Genomic DNA, 21,137 nt, shown 5'->3' on the forward strand with positions numbered 1-21,137 from the left:
TGAGCTTTCTGTAATACAGGCTTGGGTCTCAAGGCTTGTGCGTTCATACGACAAGGTCATGCCGAAAGAATTTGTGTTAAGTTGCTTTTTTTCCACTACAGAAGGAGACTTTGTTCTTTCAAGTTAAAGATTAGACAAATGCAAACACTTGGACATTCACATCTAAACAGGCCGGGTACCAGCTACAGTAGAGGCACGCACACACACACTTGGGAAGAAAGCAGTGTGACATTACTCAGGCAGTTGGACGGGCGGGATAAATCTAATACCCTGACAGAATAACTACCCTGTCACCTATTGACAGCCGGTTGCTCAACCTTCTCTCTCTCCTTTTTCTTATTCTTTTCTCTCTCTCTCTCTGTTGGTTGGTCTCCTAAACCAAATTAAGCCCTGAAATGGGCAAATGGCCCAACGCAGTGAGATCTCTTCAGCTCACCATCTCTTAGTTTCACCTCTCTAAGCTAAGGAAGGCCAGCATATCACACGTACTGAAGGAGTATAAATGAGCTGCTCTGGACCATGCTGCACTAGGGCAAGCCCCCATTCCCAGTCATCAATCTCATCATGTTTGTGGTTATTTTAATTGCAGGCTGTGGATCATTCTGATGACTAGAAATAAAGCTCCACACAAGGAAGTCCTTTTTTTGTCCTCTTGATTGTCTTACTTTGATCATTTCCCCTCTTCTGCTCAGTGATGGATACACAGGATAATATAGTAGTTCTGTAGTTGGACTTAAACTTGCAATGTCACAAGTTGTTGCACATCGTGGTTCATTAGGTGACAGAAAACTTTAGCCAGATGTCTCTCCCTTTTTTCTCTGACAGTCTTTTTGCTTAAGAACTTGTGCCTTGTGTTTGTCTTGGACAAAAGACAGGCTGTTCTTTTTTAAGTGCTTTATTGCGGTTATAGACGACCTGCAGAGCATCTGAGGAGGCAGCAACTGGCCACAGTAGTTGCGAGGCCTTACAGCCCTCATTGATTGCCTCTGCATTCATGTTTGTCATTAACAGATGACAGCGCTATCCCTGACAACAGTGACCTCATGATGGTCCCAAAGGGGAATGGACCTCAATTAATTAGTTGTAGCCTTGCACACACACACACACACACACACACACACACACACACACACACACACACACACACACACACACACACACACACACACACACACACATATTTGTCAGCTCATTTCATTCACAATTAAACAGATGCACATACTTCTCCACAGCCCCCCTTTTTTGGTGGCTCACACTGATGTCAAGTCTTTGGTAACATTACCGCCGATGCCTTGACCTTTCAACCCCGGGCTCTTGGGAGGGGAAGGCCTGAGGGGTTTGGTGAGCTAAAAGCACCTTAACAAGACCCTGACTGTGTCTCTTTCTCTTTCGAATTCAGGCTCTCTCCCGTACTGGTCCCACATTTTGGAGTATTTTAGTTTTGTTGTGTGGTTATTGTTTTTCACCTTTCCTCTGCCACCGTCTGATTGTTGATGCATCACAGTGAGCATTGATTTGTCTTGGCTGTAGAGGACCCGCGGAGAAAAAGAGACGAGAAGGTTGCCATCTGCCATAGAGATTGACACCTTGTTCTCCTTAAATCCTCCAATGAAGGCGCTTGTTTAAACCTGTGAAAGAAGTGCTCAGGTGCTTTCACAGCGGTGAACCGAAGGCCTGAGAATGTTTCTTTAGCCCTCTGCTGGCACACAGGCATTCCCTGATAACTCTCCAGAGATACACTCGCTTAACACACTCAGCAAGCCACAACACTGATCTATCTGTCCTCAGTCTCTCTTTCCCTGTACTTGTGTGTGTGTGTGTGTGTGTGTGTGTGTGTGTGTGTGTGTGTGTGTGTGTGTGTGTGAGAGAGAGAGAGAGAGAGAGCGAGAGAGAGAGAGAGAATGATGGTGGCTCTGTGGTTCGATAGCAAAGGGCTGGGTGTTCTCATTGTAACAGCTCTTATCATAGCTTGTCAAATTTCACTTAAAACCTTTGGGGTTTTCACTGTTTTCTAAAAGATGATTATCTGTCAATTTCTGACCACCACAAAGGCAGAGTCGTACAGAATTTCATTGTCGTGCACCTTTATCCTTGCTTTCTTCACGAAGCCTCAGTGTGTGTCTCAGTGGCTTACAAATTAAAGCCAGCAGAGGTACACAGGAAACACTTCAATCACACTTTCACCACTTTGTTACCGTAGTTGCTACATAATCAGTCTCTCAAGCCAACTGGTTGACTGCCAGAACTGCCAGTCAGAGCCACCATATAAAGCCAAGATTTACCAGCGTTTGGCTGGCTTGGTTGTGAAAGTGCCTCAGCTGTCAGCAGTCTAGATAATTGGTGGTTTCCTACAGTGGTGGTAAAAAGGAAGGCTTGATTTTAATCATACCTGATTGGACTTTCGACCTTAGGGGAAAGAAATATAAATTGATCCCAAGGAACTAATCTGAGCTGATGCATTTCATGGCTGCTGCACAAGCATTCATTGTCAAAGTGATGATTTGGCAGTAAGCGTTAGACACACAGGGATGGATGCAAACATGTGCATAGTGTTGACGCCTGATGCATCCCGGGGAGGAAGTGTATTAATCAGTGGTGTTAATGTCATCGGTGCTCATTTGTCCATGTAGCCACCACATTCTTCTATTTGCTTCCTGATGTGCAAAAGGAATCCGCTGCACTGGAGGTTTTTTTTTTCTTCAGGAAAGGTCTACCCGATAAGTGGGCCATATAACAGAAAAGGTTAAAGCTTGCACAGACTGGCTATAGGTGGAGTTGTGCTACATCATTCAATGAGACAGCACAGCAGATTTTTACTTAAACGATTAGGAATGATTGATGCTAAATCGTCTTTTTCCACCTTGGCTCTGATCTTTTTCCTTACCCTCAGTGAGCGGGACGGCATGCTGCTACAAGCACCCGTACACACACCCGCCTCCCCCCAGTCCACCCTCTCTTTTGCCCCATGGGGCTTTTGCTGAGTTTCCATGCCTTTGGTTTGGCTCCTAATCCCGTTGGAGGAGTTACATAGCTCAGCTTTTTAACATTTCTGTTCTCGTCCGTCCACCCCCTCTAACACACACTTTCTCTGCTCTCTCTCCCTCATCCCTCTCTCAGTACACATAAGATTTCTACTATGGCACAAAAGCTTTGGCTTTGTGCTTATTTTGAAAACCAGCCCGAGATACAATACAATCCGCTGGTGCACTCGCTGATCTTCCATAGACATGCTACTTAAAAGCATTCCTGTGAAAACCACAACTTCATCATTTATAAAGAAAGAGAAGTCTAATTGTCCCTTCATTAATGTCATAATTAGAGTTGTGCAACACACTGTATGGGGCATTGGGTGTGATGTGTTGCCTTGTCCTTCCTTCTTGTTCTTTTGGGTTCAAATCATCATTTGGTCATGAAATATTGAGTCACACACGTCACGAAGGACACCGGAACTCATATTGGGAAAGACAAATTATTCCCTGTGTGAGTCAAGGGACAAGCATCTTCCTTTCAGTCTTCTGTTGCCGTCTTTTTCCAGGTAACTGTCGTGCGTCTGCTGCTCTGACAGCAGAAATGTGACTCCTCACTTGAGCGCAGGTGTGTCAGTGATGCACAGACAGTGATGACATGTGACCTCTCACCTCGGAGATCAAAGCAAGACATCGGGTTTTAAACGCACGCTCAGTGGTGAGAAATGACCCTGTACTGTTCTACGCGTGACTTTTGACCTCAACCTGATGGATGGGGCAGAAAGAGGGAGTGCATGTGTAGAGTAGAGATGTTATCTATGTGGCTGTGAGTGGATGATTCGCAAGATTCACTGCCTGAGATTTCTTTCAATAAAAAGTAACCACGTTGCACAGCCTGCAGATGTTGGAAGTGCTTGTATCGCTCAGCTAGCTGAAGGAGCCGAAGCCTGCATGGATGGAGCCTGTGCGCTTCAGTCCTGTCGGCAGCAGCTCATACATTTTCCTGCAGTATGTGTGCGTGAGATATGCTGCCATTCCCATGCTTGGCACTGGCAGTAACTGATATTAGAAGATCCCATTCATTCCTAAGATATCACACACTCCCGGCTTTAAAGTTTGACCCTCACCACATTCCTTCCTCCTCCTTCTATCTCACCGTGCTTTCATCTCACCTTCAGTCTTATTGTCTTCCCTCATGTCTTCCTCTGTACTTTTCTTAAGAATGCACACATTGCTTGACCATGTGCCTGGAGAGTGTTACCTCTCCTGCCAGGCGGTTGTTGAAGCTAAATCTGTCCTGAGTGGTTACAGAAACTTATTAGATTACTGCCCCTCTGGCTTTCTCTATCTGTCTGCATGCCTGTCTGCCCCTGCGCGTCTCTGTCAGTACGCCTGTCCATCTTTTTACATGTGTGCCTATGCGTGCATACCTACCTGGGTGCTCTGCTGCCATCGTGTCCTGTATGTTTTTTAGCCACGCTAGTCACATGACTCTAGATATAACAATGTCAGCTGGTCGCTCTGCCACTTTGGTCAACATTTAAATTTAATGTCAGCATGCTAACATTTGGCCACTTTTTGTGACTTAAGCTGCTTAAAAATGGAGAATTAGTTTAAACTGAAACAGAAAATTTGGTCTGTTTCCAGGAGAGGAAATTGTTGAGTGACATTGTTACCACATTTTTTTGTCCTCCTGCAAGCACACTTACCAAATATCTCTAAATTTAAAGCATTACACTCCAAGCGAAAAGTTTGCAGCACTTTCCATACCTGCACTGAAAACTTAATTGAATTACGTGATGCTCCCTTGTCCTGAGGCAGAGAAGAAGACATGTGCAGGCGTAATAACAATGTTCATGTCTGTATATGCGTGTTCAATAGGCGAGAAAGGAATCACATTCATGCTTAATCTTGTACATCCACAGTAGGCTGTAATGTTTGTAGTGTGTGTGTGTGTGTGTGTGTGTGTGTGTGTGTGTGTGTGTGTGTGTGTGTGTGTGTGTGTGTGTGCGCGCGCCTCCGGGCTGTGGTCTAGAGTTTGAAGTGTAAATACGTACCAGGGGATCAGGACTGGTCACTGTTCGGCTCCACTGATGTCTGAGCACTCAATTACAGGCTAGAGAGAGGAGGGACGTTTATGGATCTATGGCTGTCTGCTGATGCTGTCACTGCCTGGGAGAAGGAGGCAAATTGCCCCCTTTACCTTGTGGGAAAAAATGGCTTTGTTTGACTTTGGAAGATACTAGAAGAAAATTCATTTCTGATTCTGCCTTCCCAGGGAGGATGGTAGTTTTCACACTCGGTTTGTTTGGTATTTCTGTAACTCCCCAATCTGTCCACCTTTTCCCACTTGAGCCGTCTGTCCTCCCACACTCTTAATCCATGTGCTGCTTTCTCAAGATCGCTGATTTGCCTCCAGCAGGAAATCTCTCTAAGCGTTCTGTAAGTTGCTGGGTGGAAAGCGAGCTGGAGAGCGAAGTGTCTTCCCATGATGCAAGTGTGTTTGCTGAGGGGATTTCAAGGAGGGGTTGTTTGTTTGCAAACACCTATATTTTGGGCCCAGGTTGAATAAGATAAAGTGGAAGTGTGAGGGTATTCAGAGGGGGGTTGTACCTTTGCTTTGCCTGTGTTTTATTGTTTCTTTGCATATTGTGTGTATGTGTAGTATCCAGTTTGCCATACACCCCTTCTCCCTCCCTGTCACAAACACACACACATGCAGGCAGGGTTATCTGTCGCTTACATGCTGCAGGACAGTGATTTCACCACTCAAACTCCAATGGATTTTGGGTGGTGGTGGTGGTGATGGAGGGGTCGCATTTGATTGTAACCTGACACACTTTCTTTTCCATTCTCTCTCTCACTCAGACGACACAATGCTCTTCTTTGTCTCCCCCCCCCCCGAGGAGGCCGGCAGAGCATCGCGGCTCGCCGGCGGCTCACGAGTGTGACATTACATGCGTCATGTTGTGCGATGACCAGCTGTAGGAATGTTAAGTGGTGGTGGGGTGGGGGCTGAGGGTGTGTATATATACAGTTGCTAGCCAGAGTGAATGGCATGTGTGACAGTGAAGGACAAGGCGACAGAAGAAGAGGATAAAGAGAAGTTGATAGAGGATGGCTGGAGCCTTCCTCTGCTGGTTGTCTGTCGGGCAGTGTTCACACATTTGAGGCCCACATCTGGTTTTGTGAGATCTGTTTGGAGGTTCCTATAGGAACCTGTAAGAGGTCTGAAGATGCTTTTGAATAGCAACAATAACAAAAGTGTGCATCTTTTTGTGCTTGATTTATGTCTTATTTATGCTCTCAAGCAAGTCTTTGTCTCCATTGTTGTGTCTTCCTACATACTGATCCTGGCTCTGCCAGGCTCCTCTGGTGCCAAGTTATGGCAACAGTCTTGTGTGAATGACCTGACATTTACTTGTTGTCACAGCAGCACTGACAAATTTAGATTGAGCATTCAAACACCAGTCATGTGTAGGTTGTGTGCCACGAGGTCAGATTTTTTACTGAAACCTACTGTATCTGCTTATGGTGGACATGGGATCTAAACTCATGTGACTCCAGGCAACTTTCATTCCAACACATCGGATCATGCAACTCTTTCAGCTGAATTTTAAACATCTCTGGCCTTAATTTTAGAATCAGTTCTAAGGTTTCACTGGTCACACAGTTTGGCCTTGAGCTGCATTATTGACCTTTTAACTCTTACAAACCAGGTTTTACCCTGAGGTGTCCAGGCTGTTGTTCAGTCTGGCCACCAAATTTCCATCATCAGGGTCCCTGCAATGACAGGCAACAGGCCTGAGGTTGATTAGGAACATCAAAGACTTGAGAGCACCGGCAGGTAGAAATCAGTAGCTGTTCTTCAGAGTGGACTGGACATGGTTTAGGTGTCTTTGCTACGGAAACCAGCACATCACTGCACCCGGCCAAGAAGTAGTTTGCCCTTCAACCCGTTCTAAATGCGTCACTTTGCTCTTTGTGCGGATTAATCAAACATGATAGAACGTGTAAATCAGTGAACTTTAGAGGTACGCGTATGGGAATTTTGTCACCTATGGACACAGCCTGGCTAGCTATTCACGCCTGTTTCCGGTCTTTATGCTAAGCTATGCTAATCATCTGCGGGTGCTACCTTGTATCTAAATCTTATGGGAGAACAATGACTAAAAATCTCCACACATCACAACCCCACTTCCATTCTAGAAGTTCAAATACTGTTTGCTGTGTTCTAATCCGGCCCGATTACTTCTGCCACGCACTGTAACTTCATATCATTACTAAGGACCAACCCTTGCTCCCTGTGTAATAGTCCTGAATGTAGAGCATTGAGCTACGATCCTCACAGCTATTAAGACTTTGCATTGGCACTGACAATGCAGGTATTAAGATGAAATGTCAAACAGCTTAAATGGATTAAGTTCACTGGCAAAAACAGACCAATATCTGTTCAGCATAATCCAGAGCTAACAAAAAAGGTGCCCTTCTGCGGAAACCCCATCCATGGAGATATCCTAAAATATACTAAGACAGCCATCTGTATGAATAAAGGCACTTTATGCTCATTAATTTAATTGAGATAGACCAGAAAAGCTTTCATTTAGAGCTTGGTTGTAAACATTTCTTCTGACGTTGCTTGAAAACTGACACCATCTCTAATTGTCCTTCCTTGAGAACTCCTTGATCGGGTCTTGACCCTCTGTGACTGCTGAATTTGGCCTCCGCAGAAACTTCATACCAGATTGTGTTCACAGAGGTGTCAGTTTTACTCATTTCCCCGTCAGCCAGAGACGGAGCTGGTGACAGGTGTAATCTTGACAGTTAATAGCTAGTGTGTGGGGAACTTGTTGATTCATGCTGAGCTCTCAAATTGTTGTCCCTTTGTGTTTTACTGCCTGTCAGCCAGCACTTGACTTTCCGGAAATTTTATCTTTTGGTTTAAGTCGCTATCATGCATAGATTTTGGGTGGTGTTGATGCTTCTATAGTTTCCTCATTTTTTTTTTCTTTTCCTATTCAGATGTGAAGTGGCTGGCAACATACTAGACAGCCATGCCTTGCAGTCTAATTTCAAAGCCTTTAATTATACACAGGATAGTACTCCTGCCTGAGGATTGAGTAGAACCAACCTCTCCTCAGCAGGTAAATTGCTGTGTACTCTCCAGATTTTTAGGGTGATGGTAATTTTACTGCAGTTTATTTTTAGCCACACTAGCACAAAACAACTGTCGAAGGGATTGTCATGAAATTTGTTACACACATTCATCGACCCCTCAGGACGGATTGGGCTGGATTCAGTGATGAACGACTTTTCATCATCAGGTCAGAGTTTACTTTATGATGAATCACCTGCAAAACTAAAGACATTTTTGTCTGCCTCAGTGGTTACTCTGTGTTAAGTGCTTATCAGCAGGTTTTAGCATGCTTACACAGGAAACAAAGATGGTGAACACAATTGCAAAAGGTGTTAGTGTTGTCATTGTGAGCATGTTAGCATTCTGATGTCAGCATTTGGCTCGCCTAGGCACCACCGTGCTCAAGTAAATCCTCTCAGAGCTGACAGCATGGCTGTGGACTCTTAGCCTCTTTGGGTTTCCATAGATTTTGATCATAACACCTGTATGTAACATATTAGGATGTATCTATTCTGACTTTTGTGACTCTATTCCCAGGGAGGCTAAACATTTTTCCTTCAGGGGAGGTCAAGCGCTGAAGGATTTAATATCTCGCTCAGGGGCACTTCAGTGGTCTTGATGTTTACAGTCCCTAGGAGATTTGAGCCCTGATGAGAAGAACAACTGATTTTGGGAATACCCCTACCCCCCTTTTTTTCTCCAGTGTGTCAGACACAGACAACTGCTGTCATCCAGGGTGTCACCTTACAACCTCCCGTCGGCTTCTGCTCTTCTGTGACTGCACTTTTCTTTTGCCGGGTTTAAGGGAAAATACGTGTGCACGCAGTATGCTGTTGCATATGCATCGACACACACATAAGTGTTGGCAGGCAAAGCGCACATCGCACCCCGGGTCACACTTGGCTCCTACAGGCGGAGCGGCTTAGGCCTCTGTAAGCATTTCAAAGGAAGAGACTAATACGTGCGGATTGAAGCTTTGTGTGTTTTCTCCAACCCCGCGGGCCTCTTCTTTTAGCAGTGAGGCAGAGATTGATACATGCATGTAGACAGAGGGAGCTCCGAGGTATACTGGGTTTGCCTTTTGATAGGATGTCAAGACGCTTCTTTGAACTGAAACAAACTCCTGTTACACTTTGGATGGGGCGACACACACGCACGCATGCACACAAAAACACGTCCACAACCTGTGCGTAAGCAAGCATTTGCACTCGCTGATGCACACACAGGTACAGTCGCCCCTCTGTCACACACAGATCCAGATCACACACCAGCCGTGGACTTCTCAGCGCTCGACCCTCTTCCCCTGGAGTGTTAAGGCCAAGTTTCACACAAAGATCCCTTCCACCTTTTATACGGCACACAAAAAGTGCCTCACCCTCCTAAAATGTCTTCAGTTTCATGTGTATCAAAGTAGAGGCTACTCTATCCTTCAGGAACAGCTTTGGCAAAGTGCAGCTTAAACATGCACTCTGAAGTTTCCAGTGAAGTTTTTTAATGGCTCGTATTACTGTTTTTCCTTTTTTCCAGCCATTTTTTTTTCATGTTATTGATTGTTATGGCTCTTCAGTTTATGTGTTTGTGTATGCTTATTGTTAGGTGTTTATTAATGCGGAGTATTTTCACCAGTTCTATCTTTTCCTATGAAGACATAGTTTATGGAATTACAGCAGTGTGATGCTATACTGGCATTATTTGCTTATATATGAGCATCTAGTTATGGATTTCTTATATATCTGTTTACAGCTGCATTATAGTGTATTATCCTTCTACATAGGAGGTTAAAAAAGGTTTCATACCAAGAAGTAACTGGACAGATTTAGGCAAAGCGGCATGATTCCCTGCCCTTTTCATGTAATATCATTTAAGAGTGTCTAAAAGTAAAAATAGTTTTGGTCCACATGAATCCAAATAATCCTACCAGTCTCTTTTTTCTAATTCTAGTTAACTTGGACAGTTATGGCATTTGGCAGTTGTGATGGGCAAATAAAAAGTTCTTAATTTTCATCACTTAAAGATGTTCATCAGCACTCCTGACACCTCGACTGTGGAGCAGAATCGGGACCCACAATGCCTCTCTGTGTCTGTTCGTACCATGTGATGCTTGAAAATGACATACGTGCTGCTGTCTACCTTCAGCTGCGCCTCATTAAATTACATCCTGGGTTACAGTGAGGCACTGTTTGTGAGAAGTGTGTGTGCATGAGCTAGTGTGTGCGTTTGGTACCTCGGTCGATTTAAAAAATGTCCTTGGATGAAGTGAATGCCAAGAATCAGCTCCTACTCATTCCCAATGTCTCTTCAGTGATAAGAGGCGTAAGGAGAAATGTTTCTCACTGGAAGCAGAAATAGACCAAAGGTACAACAGTGATGCTTCAACTTCTTGGACCTCGGTGACCTCCACTTGACTTCCTTACCCTCCTGTTTGCCACCCTCTTAGTCAGAGTGTCAGTGCAGATGCACCACAACGAAGCCGGATGCTGCTTGTACTTGTGCATTAGTCCAGGCCATTTGCCAGCTCCTAACCCTGCCTGATTGCTGTTCGACACAGATAGTGAGGCTCACTGTTTGACCACAGACACTCATGGCAGCATACTAACAGGCTGCTGGGCATGCACCCCACACCCTGCTCACCATCATCTAAAATACTGCCAGAATTGATTTCTGTGTTGATTTAGCTGAGTCGATAATGTAGCCATTAGTTCTTAATAGACTGCTTTAATGCTTGTGGATGGACTGCGGTTGCCACTCAGTGCAATAAGGCAAGACAAGCTAAAGTCATTTTAAAGAGATGTGAAGTTATTGCAGTGACTGCTCAGCATCATTTGTTATTTTTTGATGATGTGATAAATACGTAGACAAAATTGCTTTTTAGCCTCATAATGGTGAAGTCATAGAATTCCATATTTCCCAACAGAAAGCAGATCACATCTAAAAAAAAAAAAGAGATGCAGGCAAGCTGAGCCTCAGTTGAATGTCTGCTTTCTGTCAGGCTGAAAAATGACCTGATGAGGCATTGCAGGCTCAGGGGTCGCGTTCACTTCACCTTTGGCCCCCAGGAGGTCATACAGACAAAGCAAAGCGCTCAGTGGCTCTAAACACAGGTCTTATCTGAGTAAACCTCCACTTACTGCGGGGTCGTCTGGGCCGTCACTCCGTCTTTACCCTCTGTGTGTCGCAGATAATGTTAGTCTTTCTTGGAAAACATGGAAAGACACATAAGCCCTTTTTCAGACATGGGATAAGAAGCATTGGTGGTTTCATCTGTCTTTTAAAGTGACAGCTTTTTGTCGCGCAGACATGGAGGTCCCTTACGTACGGTAAATGCTGCTTACAACATGTGCAGGCAGAGATAACTTATGCAGAAAGATCCACAATGCACACATGCTATTTGACACCCGTCATGCAAGAGGTGGTGGTACTGTTGCAGAGCAGAGGTGAGTTGAATGATCCAACCTGCAATTTCTCATTGAAAACACATTCAATTTTAATGCTTCTGTTTAATCAGTTACACATCAGAATAATGATTTACAAGCTTGTGTCTCACTAAATGAGGAAATTTGTGTTCATGGATTCTTTCCCCTGTTTAAAAGCAGATGTAGGTGGAGAATTCACCAGTCAATCTGAGGTGGCCACGCCTCAGAGGGTTCACACAAAGACACAGGTCCCCATTTGCATTTTATCTTCTTGTGCACCATCCTGTTCTCTCTATTAGAATACAGTCCCCCTTAACAGGCTAACATGAGCTGCTTTAACATGAAAGGCGCAGGTGAGGAAAAGGCTTAGCTTTGACATGGCAGAAATGTGGATCTGTGTGTGCCTTCGTCTTCAAATGCTGATGGCCTTTTCCCAGCCAGCCCTGATCCCAGCCGCCAGCTTTGTGTTGTATGTGTGAAGTGATTGTCTCAATGTGTCAAGAGTCACACAGGTTATAATGGGCTCACAGGTCAAGGCATTTCAATATGGACCTAAGGGTTTCAATGGAAACCTTTTATTCCAGGGATCTATTGGTGAGAGTACTTTTAAGTGCATTTCTTTGGGGCAGAAGGAGTTTGTGACGTTAGAAGCTGTTGTTTCAACCCATAGTGAGTTTTTAGATGTTCCTCACGTAGTTCTTGTTGTATTTAGTGGGATAACTTGAACTAAAAGTAGCTAACTGGTTTCCAAGATGTGATAAATCTAAATTTCAGGATTATTAGAGGCCACATTTTCACCTCTCGCTTGCTGGTTGTTGCAAGCCCTGGATCTTGCCATGCGAGCTCTTGTTGCTGATCGTTTTCGCAGGATAAGGAGTCCTCCATTTTTGGAGGGTTTTGAGAGCTTGAGCCCACCCCCCAGGTCATGTATGTGACATGGATCCTTAGTGCTTCGTATCTGCAGAAGGCTGAGTTGTCAGGGGTTGATGTTTGGAGCGGGTTTGAGTCCTCAGCCGTACATCTGATACCGTATGTGGATTACGGATTGGTGGGGGGTAAAGCTCTGATACATGGGGCCCAAGAGAGGCCCCTCCAAGTTCAACCATGTGTGTGATGTGAGGAATGGGTTGGTTCAGCTCCAGAGTCTGGTGCTTACAATTTCTCTACTGAGGGTCCGGGATGACAGCTGGCCCTCCATGCCTGGCATACTGCGGGTCTCCAACACATTCATTACATATACACACATCTATACATGTATACATTTCTCGGGTGCTGCAGAATAGCTGCCCATCGCTCCTAATAGTTTGGATTATAGGATCGGTTAATTGCAAAGGAAAAATTCTGAGTATGTGTAAAATGTATTTGGCAAATAAAGCCGTTCCACTTTTACACTTCTGTGAATGTGAAAGCAGGACTGCAGCATGCATGATCACAGAAAGGCATACTGTCCAGGAGAGCTGATGATGGAGAGCCCAGTCCTCTGTGAGAGTAATCTGAATATATTTTGGATATAACTGTTCATGGAGCAAAACAACCAAGTCGAAGATTAAGTGATTTTTTTTTTTTAAAGTTTGTTGCAGCCCTATTGTGCACTGTATGTTTATGCCTGATCATTATACACACACTGACACCGAGGTGCCACAAGATACAGTACATACTTGTAGAGTTTTGATGTTAGGGGACCTCTACAAAACGGATGAAAGCCAGAGGGATTAAAGTGTGAAGCATGGTGGAAAAATGAGCAGCCTCAGACAAACAGGGTTTCTTTTCTCAGAGCTCCGATTCTTTTTCTTTTAATGGTGACCAAAACCATATTACAGCAGAAACAACAATCTCACCCAAAAATCAGCAGAATACTGTGCAGGGAGGAGTCCAGCTGAGCAGGTCTTACTGGCAGCAGCCCCGCACCAGCCTACCTCCTCTCACTTAAAAAAAAGACTCTCCCTCACCTGCAAGCTATCCTCATTACCTGATTTGTCCCATACCATTATTCATGTGAAGGCCCCCCCCCCCCCCCCCCCCCAGACACCAACTTCTTTAAAATCATACAAATTTAATGTTGTCAAATATTACTTTATAAAAAACATAAAGAACTCTGATCTAATACAGGTTAACCAAAAGTACCTAATAAACTAAACAAACAGCAAACAAAAACCCAGCTTAACAACTCCCCTGCTACTCACTCCCCTCTCTCTACTTTCCACCTTGGTATGACCCAATAAGGTGATTAACAAGGTGATTTGGAACTGCTGGAGTCTTGTGGCTGCATTGTCATGCGTGCACTCCATGAAAAAACACGCCCACCGGAAGTCAACCTCAAAGAGAGAGAAGTTAGTGCAAATAAAAGCATCAAACCAAAATAAACTTCCTGTATTAGTCTGTTCTTTCTTACTTGACAACAGTGTTTCTTTTTTTCTTCACCTTAGTGAGGGGGATGCTTTCCAGACCCCTCACAATACTGTAAGCACAAACTTATATTGTAGATGGACACTGCATCCATTATGAATTTGGTGTCAGTATGTACTTTAGTGGTGTCATGAATGTGACCATTTGTTCACACTACAGTTGACTGGATTGCAGCTGGTCTGAGAGGCTCCCTGCAGAAAGCCTTGCACAATGACATTGTGCATTTTTTTGTGTATGTGTGTGTTGTATTTTAGCATTAGCATGACCACTTTGCATGCTCCTGATAGAAATAGTTTGCTCAGAGTTACATGTCGAGACTGATCACTCTCAAGTCTGTCTGTTACATATGAAGCTATTGATGTTTACATGATGTTTTTTATTTAATCTGTGCAAAAATTAAAGTGTAAAACCATCAAATCGCAGTTCAATGAGAGGATAGCCATTTCTCCCTGCTTCCAGTCTTTATACTACTTTAAGTTAAGCGAACAGTCTCTTGTCTTTTGCTATATAATCAGTGGACAGATGTAAGAGTTTTATCAGACTTTTCATCTTGACTCCCAGCCAATTAAAATAGCTCTCAAAATGTCAAACCTTTCAAGCATGATTTTTCATGCATTCCCGTTGTATTTTAGTTAATTTATAGAGCACACTATAGCTGTAACTATTATCTCCAGCTTTGCCTTTGCTGTTGTTCACCAGAAAAGTTACATACTGTTGGGACTTTCGCCGGTCTGATTGGCTGCCTTGCTAAGTAGCCAAACAATCAGGCCACGTTTCCCTGATTGTTCGGCTCTATAGGAAGTGAATAGATTTCCTGCGGCTTGTATTGTGTGTTGCTTGTTAGTAGTATTTACTCTCTAGCATGTATTTCAAATTCAGGAAAGACATCTTGAAATGAGCTTAGACTTGTATTTCCTCCTCTGGCCTGCCTCCCTTTGCACACTCCTCCATACTAATTTGACACACAAACACACCGGGGCCATCTGTGTGTTTATGATATGTCTCTTCCCTTGATTGTGGATGTGCTGAGCACACAGTGATATGAGTCGAGACCTGTCAGTCTTGTAAGACAGTATTCATAAAATGAGGGAGGAGAGCTGTGGTTAGTTGTTGTGGTCTGGCTTCAGGGGAACTTGGTTAACAGATGGGATGATCATCCATTGCCCCACACACACATTGACATGCACTGATATAAACAGTCAGCCTTGTATTCCCATCCATACCTGCTCTCTGTAGTCACTAAGTCAGTGGGGTCCAGAAGGCTGCAGGGCAATAAAGTGGAAATGGCCTATTATTACTAAAGCGATGACAGGAGCCGTGGGCAGGCATCATACACTGGCATACCTCTGGCATTGCGTAAGCGGAGGTGTCCTGTACTGCACGCAAATACTCTGTATTTTTCCACCTTTTTCTTTCTTTCTTTTCTCTCCTTCTATAACTATTTGGCATGCTTTGTGAAGTCCATACATTTCTTCATCATGAGGACTTGTAAACTCAGATCCCGTTTTTAATTTGTCCAAGTTTGTTTTATGACCAGCTGCCCCTAAAACTAATGACCTCAACATCAGCCTCAGCTTTACATTGTGTTTAGAGCTAATTGCTACTGTTAGCATGTGAACATGCTAAACCAAAATCTGACCGAGGTAAATATTACCTGCTAAACAGCAGCATGTTTGTTATTTTGCTTGTCTTAGCACTCTGACATTTGCATTTAGCTCAAAGCACCTCTGTGCCTTGACAGAGCTGCTCCCATGCTCTATACTGGGATACTTTATTATATCAACCCGAAAAAACAAAAGATATGAAAAAGGTATAATTACCATAGTTACGTAGTAGATGCACTAAAATGCATCCTTGGCTAAATAGCTTTGACATAACTGGTGTGGATTACAGCAGACCTCTCACTTACACACACACGCACTGGCTGAGTACACAAACACAGCCACACACACTGTTGTCTACCGCTGTTCAAAGGCAGAATGATTTTCCTCTGGCGGACGATAGACCTCCCACCTGGATTAAACCACATCTGGTGAACTAGCACAGATGCAGGATCAATAGAAAACACACAGTTCTCTCTGACACACACAGACCGTCTGACTAGAAGTCACGTCTCTACCTACTTAATAGTCTCTGCATTCCAGCCTCCACCACAGGAACGGCTTCACCTGCAAGCGAAACCAAGAAACATCCTTAGAATTGAGTGAGACTGAGCGCTGCCTCTAAGTGTGTGTGCATGTGCAGTCATGCTTGTGTACACTTGTGTATTCACACACAGTGTGTGTTGGCCTTCTTTCTTGTGTCCCACACACACACAGAGCCAGCAGACCTTAGGATCCTTATTCTTATTGACCGTACTCCTCCCTTCTTTCCTGCTCTTTTGAAAGCATCAAAACATGACATAACACAACCCCAAAACTTCAATAAGCATTTCTTTAAGATATCCTGCATTTGTGATTGATTGACGCAAAGCGCTGAGGCAGTAATTCACAGGACTATTAAAATTAGTCTCTTTGGGGGTCGACTAAATAGCTGTGTGATGTTGGGGCGTGTACCTGCAGGTTGAGCTGAAGTCATAATTTACTGTTTCCCCACCCCATGAAATCCCCCTTTATGAGAGGAGGGACTGGCAGAGAGAGGAGCAGGATGAAGAGGGAGAGAGAGTAATTTAAGGTGACCAGAATCATGTCATCTCCTGCAAAGCGGCTTGTGTAATCTGTAATTTTGAAGATGCTGCAGCACAAGATGTGATCATCTGTCATCCTAGCCTTTATAATGAGTGAAAGAACATACGGGCAAATACAGTCATGAAGACAATGATCACTAGTTAATTGTGTATTAATATAAAGTTGATTGAGAAAGGAGACAGAACTTTGTATTTTGTTTTCTAATATAGAACCTGAAGATCTGAAGGAATCCTGCTGCATCCCTTATAATAGGAACCTAGGGATGCTATCATTAGCGAGGCTGCGTCTTGACAGTAATTGCTACCTAAATTTCAGCGAGGAATGTTGTCAATTTGTCAACGTTGGTGAGATGTAGTCGGACCACCCATGCTAAAAACTATGTAATAATGTAGTGTGAGTAGTGATTAATGTGTGTCACACTGGGATGGACAGTTTTTCTTGAATTGTGGAGTCATGATTGTTTAGATTTTCTCATCACTGTGCCGCTTCTCCATCATTTACGGCTTAGAATGTGAGGGCTTGCAAGTTACAGATTCATCACTTGTGTGTTATTTATTGCTGATAGGAGCAAATACCCCTAGAGCAGAGAAGAAATGTACTTTTCATTACTTTCCGGATGCTTCTTTGCTTATAAACTCAGATGCATAGAGGTGGGGAGACTCTAGAAAGAAAGAAACTGGTAAGCTGACAGAAAGAGATCCGTCTCACTGCCTCCCTCCTTTTCTTTTCCTGAAGCTGACTCATTATCACACACCATTCTTGTCAGCCGTGTCACTGAGCACAATACAGTGACATTTAACTGACCCTCTGGAGGAGAAGGGGGGAGGGAAAGAAGTAAACAGGAGAGAAGGAGGAGGAGGAGGAAGATACAGGATGAGGGGATGGAAGTTCTGGCTGTGATAAGAGCTGAAGTGAGGGAGACGGACGAATCTTGAGAGGAAAGGAGTAAAATGAGCAAAAGAGAGAAATGAGGTGGGAAGAAAGGGCGGAAGGGGAGAGGATGGAGGAAAGAGGTGGGGGGCATCTCTCTTTTTTTACCCTCACATTCCCTCTTTTTCTGACTTCAAAGAATCTCCCGGTGTGAAGGAATTATTCCCCTCTGCTCAACCGTACCGCTTTGCTACAGCACTGTTTTCTTCCCACCGGTCCTCTACCTCTGCAACCCCCATCATGGACACGTTTAATTGTTGCTTCCAGAGAGAATAGTCTTGTAAATGGGTTAATGTGTTAGGGGCTCTATTTAAATAGTGGTGCTATCATAGCTGATGCATTCAGGGTATGAACTCTGCTTTGAACGTTGGTTGCTGTGTCCTTCTGGTTTTAATAGCAAAGATTCTTACTCTTTTTACTCCTGCACTAGGTTTCTGTCTTAATTTTCCTCTATCGAAAGCACACAAACCCTAGGGGACTTCCCTGGAGATTAACGTGCTGAAGGCCCCGGCCAGTAAAACCCAATAAGGGCCCATAAAACCCAGACACAAAAAACACATGTGGAGCACAAACAGTCTTTGTGAACTGCACCTGAGCTACCGTCCCTAATCTTTTCTCTACTTGCTTTTTTTTTTTTTTGTAATCCAAAAAGAGGAACAGAGAAAGTCATGTATTTCAGTTGTGGCTCTCCCAGGTTGAATCAGGGCCAGGGGAGGATAGAAACATCAAGAGGTCAGCTGGCAGCCAGCAGCTCCAGGTGGGCTGTGAGCCTGGCCGAGTCCGACCAGCACTGAGACATCTGTGTCTGTATCAACACTGTTTCAATCTGCTGGCTGGTCCAATGGACTGAATGCATGAATGAATCAATGAACCTGACTGCCCGAGCGGCGGCCCGGCTGACTGAGTTAGTGACTGAATAGATTTATGAATGACTCACTGATTGAACAAATGTTTGGCTGGGTGACCAGCTGGCTGACAGCATCTGAACAGCTGATATGCGACATGTGTTAATACGGAGCGTCAGTCAGGGCAATTAGCCACAGATTTTGGAATACAATCTCAGCCTCTGAAGAAACTTAACACTTAAGACATATGTGTGTTTATGTTTGTGAGCTGTGTGTTTTTTCAGTTTTATTCTGTGGCTTTTGAGAAGAAGTAAAAATACTAAAAGATCAGAGAATTTACTGTTTACTGTAAATCACTCATATGTGTGAAGACAATCTGAATCAAGTGCAGGAATGGCGGACTCCGCCACTAACAAAGACAGCTACGGCACGGAGAGTAAATTGCAGAATATAAATACATTAAATGAATTTTGCTGAAAAATACCATCGATAAATAGTATAAATTTGAATTAGATGGGATTTTAATGAATCAAAAACTTAACGGTTGTAACTTTAAGGACCACCAAACTGTTCACTTAAGCACCATCTCAGTTAAGGGCGGCACATTTATCAAAGTAAATGCCTTCACAAGCCACAATGTGTGAATCTGGCTGCTCAGCATTTACAGAGCTGTTGTATCCTGATAATTGTGAGCTTTCACCCTTCCTCTGACAGCCTCAAAGTTCCGGCTACTACATTAACAATTTAAAGTGCTTCTCTAGACTTCCTGAAGTTGACAGCAGGTGTGAAAGCAAGCCTCCAGGCCTCGAATACTCGACGGGAGAGCGGAGGGTGAGGTCGCTGGGGAGTTTTAACGTGGCTAATTAGAAATGAAACCTAACAATTATAGCAGTCTGCTTTTGTAAAAGTCGATCTATTCCTTGTTGTTTGATGCGTCTTTTCTTGCCTCTGTGGGATGACAGCAGACATAAAGTACGAAACCGCAGGTATTCTTTTCATCCAGTGGCTAACCTTGTAACTAGCAGACCTGCCCCTTGCTGAGGGGGGAGTTAGATAAAAAAGAAAAGGTGTGAAGAATGAAGAAGAGGAAAACCAAAGGGTATACAGTATGTAGACCAAGATGACATACATCCCTGCAGTCTCCATTTAACTTTATGTTATTTTCTTTTCCCATCACTTTTTAAATTATCACTGCTTGATCAAAGGCATACTACCAATGCAATGTCCGTGCACGTACTTGCATATAAATACCTTGATGAATACTAAGTAAGGTATTATTTTGGGTTATACAGGCAGAAGAGCAATGCAAAAGACTCCAGTAATAACCTATTTTGGTGGAGTGATAACCCCAATACAACTGAGATCTTTACAATAGTGTTTAGAACCTACCAATATATTTCCATCATCATATTAATTATTATTACATTTTATTAATATTCAGTGGGACCTTAGACAGTAGTTTCTGCGGTTGGTATGGAAGTTTTTTTTTATTTCAATGGCTTCATTATGGTAAGTTTATATAATTTTCTAAATGTGTCTTGAGCAATTAAAGCCTCTACCTTCCTCCTTTTGGAAACACCGCTAATCAGACACAACATGCTAGCTGAAACTAATCACTTTTGTGTTTTCAGTGGAAGGATGAGATCATATCTAACCCGACTGCTTTACCCAGGCAGCCCATGTCTTTGTGAGGAGGTGGAGTTTGGCAGAGCGCCACTTTAATACCAGCAGGGGTGCGAGCAGGATGGGGGTATTCAGCGGGCATTCAGCAGGTGTCTGAGGGGTATTCAGGGTTGTCAGAAGGGTCAGTGTCTCCCGAGCTTTGTCCTTGCAGCGACCATGAAAACAACTCCATGCAGGCACGCACCCGCACACTTGAACACACACACACAAACGTCTTGGAAGATTTGCCCAAATCTCTATTTAAATTGACACAAGTCTCATGGTTTCCCAGGGCGACCCCACTACACCACCCCGCCCCTCCTCCGTCCTGCTTTGTTGAAAAGAGCCAATCGTGCATTGGCTGGTAACTAGGCACCCTATTTATCAGTAACCAGCACCAACAATAACTGTAACCTGACACCTCCTCGGAGAGAAAGAGATGAGGAAAGTAGAGAGTTGGAGTGAGACAGAGAAAGAAAAGGAAAGAAAGAGAAACAGAAAGTCAGAAACGACCAGAAACAGAATGAGGTCAAGTTTATGCTTAAACCGTTCTCTTTACAGTATTATGATGTATATGTTCTGTGGATTTCAAGTACATTTGTCGCTTTTGTAAAGTGCTTTAGTGACTGAAATCTTAATGTTTTACACCACTAATAAACTGTGGCACAATAAACAACTGAATGAGAGAAACACAAACATGTGAACGGGAGCCAGGATGAGCGAGGGAAGAGCCGCTAACGACAGAAGCAGAGAGAGGATCCGGTGTCAGTGTAATGGATACTCGGGTCCTATTAGGCCATTCATGGCTGGGTAGCCGTTAAGAGAGCGGTGCAGGCTGACCTGCGAGGAGGCTTTTGATCAGTGTGGGCCCCCCCCCCCCCAACCAACTATTTGTCCACTGTTAGCTTATCAAATGGGACCATTGCTGGAGAGTGCGGGAGAGGAGAGGCAGTGTGTGCATATGTGCATATAAATATGGGTTGTGTGTTTAAATGCATATGTGGATGTATGATTAGCGTTTCCATGTTTTGCATGTGTGTGTACGTGTGTTTGGCAGCTGAGACTGTGTATGTTTGTGTCTGAGGATGTTG

The 21,137-nt window shown here is 43.9% G+C and overlaps 1 protein-coding gene across 4 annotated transcripts in view; it reads left to right on the forward strand.

The window, feature by feature from the left end:
* celsr1a (cadherin EGF LAG seven-pass G-type receptor 1a) overlaps positions 1 to 21,137 on the forward strand; it is an 83,998-nt gene that overhangs the window by 4,329 nt on the left and 58,532 nt on the right. The window lies entirely within an intron of this gene.

Source organism: Chaetodon trifascialis, chromosome 22, assembly GCF_039877785.1.
Source record: "Chaetodon trifascialis isolate fChaTrf1 chromosome 22, fChaTrf1.hap1, whole genome shotgun sequence".
Classification (NCBI taxonomy): Eukaryota; Metazoa; Chordata; class Actinopteri; order Chaetodontiformes; family Chaetodontidae; genus Chaetodon; species Chaetodon trifascialis.